Source organism: Orbicella faveolata, unplaced genomic scaffold (assembly GCF_042242905.1).
Source record: "Orbicella faveolata isolate gen_17 unplaced genomic scaffold, um_ofav_v1 contig_47, whole genome shotgun sequence".
Taxonomy (NCBI): domain Eukaryota; kingdom Metazoa; phylum Cnidaria; class Anthozoa; order Scleractinia; family Merulinidae; genus Orbicella; species Orbicella faveolata.
Genome location: NW_028301577.1, coordinates 9,775,297 through 9,777,706, shown reverse-complemented (window position 1 = coordinate 9,777,706; position 2,410 = coordinate 9,775,297). Strand labels below are relative to the sequence as shown.

General features: G+C 40.5%; 1 protein-coding gene across 1 annotated transcript in view; it reads left to right on the top strand.

Annotated features, from left to right (window-relative positions):
- Positions 1-2,410, top strand: part of LOC149097048 (uncharacterized) — a 347,996-nt gene that overhangs the window by 219,473 nt on the left and 126,113 nt on the right. The window lies entirely within an intron of this gene.

Here is a 2,410-nt window from a genome sequence, read left to right as displayed (position 1 = left end):
TATCTATCGTCTGAAACTTTCTTATTTTTATAAGTTCCGTCCCGTCCCGTCGGGATCACCATCTTGTTGTGGTGGGGTGGCTTGCGTTTTTCAATGACCCCTAGAACTATGCCGGTGCGGATTCTAAACTCCCGGTAGGGCCACCCGTGCAGGAAAGATCGAAGGGTAGGGGCCAGTCAAAGAGTGATTCCCTGGTCCTCCTGGTTAGGGGTTGAACGTAATGAATTGTATGCTACAGAAACGGAAACCTGTATAGCAGGTGTGGATCAGAGTAAGGCAGGCCGTTCCTCTAGCACAAGAACGAAGCCATTGGGTCAAACCTAACTGGGCACCCAAAGACCGATCAACCTGCTCCAACAAACAAGGTTCCCCTGTGCCTGCTGCGAGGCTCTCTTGCTTATATATTCAGTGGTGTGCTTATATGGATGCAAAATATAAAGAGTTGATGTGGAAAAAATGTGTTTTCTCCCCGAAATTTCTTGTGTACCGCGGGTTCGGAAACCTACTTAGGTTAATTTTGTCCCAAAAGAAGTTGATTCCTCACGAAAACAATACGCCAGCTTTCCATTAGTGACGTTAAAATGCTGCTGCTAACCGGAAAAACTGGATAATTTGAATTTTTTTTTTTTTTTTTTTTTTTTTTTTTACATGATGGACGAAATTCCTGCCATTTTTTTAAAAATTGGAGCCTGGCGGCGCGCGGCCAGAACTCGCGCATGCTAATTGCGTTTTCCCTCTCTGAAATATACACGTGGTTCAATCGAGTTCGACTGAGAATCACATGAGAACACAAGAATTCAGTACAGCTTCTCGATCTAGCATAAATTCATGTTTTTCTATGAAAGTTCCCCTCCCCATTGAAAGGCAGTTTTCTTTTCTTCTGTTCTGTTCTCTTTTCTTTCCTTTTCTTTGCTATTGTTTGTTTCTTTAATTTTTAAATAATTGTTAATAATATTGTATTTTACCTGTGTCCACAATTAGTGCCGTTGGCGCTAGAACGACCAGACACTTCAATAAAGGATATGTGTGTTCCTCTCTCTCTCTTTCTCTCTGTTACTATTCTAATAGATCGAAATTGGCCTACTCTAAATCCGTCCGTGCAATCTATTTCTGACCATGTATGCTTGTAAATGCTTAGTTCTCGACTGCGTTACCTTACACTCCGCATTATGTTGAAGATCAATTGCAGAATAGTGTAAATGACTTGCAAATGTTGTGGGACTAGACTGCAAACAATTTCTTCGTATTTTGTCTCGTTTTTCTCTTCAAATGTTAACATAAAACGTGCGATTTGGGAGGCGTCATAAAGCGCCCATAAACGTGCGCCTCAACCTTATGCGCTCTGCGTCTCGCGCCAGTCTTGCTCGCAATTTTCACGCTAATCCGCTTTGCCTGACGAACCCCAAGATGTTCTGCAGTCTGTTATGCTTTAGGTCATCTTTAAGGCTTTTAATTTCCCCCAACAGGGGAATTGTCAGGCAGGGTGGAATTGATTAATCCATTGGTGGAATTAACCCAGCCTTCAGTGTTCCTAACTACAGATTGCGTTCAAAATTTTACTAGGCAGAATTTTGTACATTAAATTAAAAGTAACGAATGTTTGTTCTTGAATTGTATCCACCAAAGTTTTTCTGTATATTCAAAATACTTAAAATTACTTAAATACCTGCAGTATTGTCTATGTACATGTAAACGCTTTCCGCTGGGCATCTTGGTTCAACAATGATCCTCCAATAACCGTTTTTCTTTTGTCCAATAATCTCTATTATGAAAAGCCTGCTGCCTAAAGAGCTCAGAGTTCTATTTCAATCTTCTGTCTTATCCGTTTGAAATTTTTCATGCGTTCCGCAAATTTGCTTTTCGAGTTTTCTGAAGATACGAGTTCAAAGTAACGAGCATCACTTCGAAAATCTTTCATTTTTCCGACAGCCGAGGTCTTTACAAGCAACATGTCAAAGGGTGTACTTCGCGCATAATACATCATGTAAGCGGGTAACTAAATATTTCCCAAATTTTCATTGTGAATCATTGCGTGAGGTAATGTACCTAAGTCAATATTTTCAAACCTCCCCTCAGGCAATCCAAAAAAACGGAACCGAAAGTGCTGTGCCATTGCCATGAAAACAGTGAAACAGTGGAAAACTGGTCAGTTCACGAAATTTGTGTACAGCATCTGGTAGGTAGTTAATAATTGAGTTCAATCAAGACCTGAAGCAAGGTGTATGCCTTGTAAGTCTGCATAAATACAACAATCAATAGATGTCAATAAAGCCCATTTCTAATTGACCCTTTTGTTCCGAAGGCTTGCTAATAATGTGAGCTGGAATCCGTGTATTGTCGAATTTTTGACGGCTTTTGTACTTTTTTATTGGCTTGGCCGTCAGAAACACGCTTAGTCTTTGACTGCACA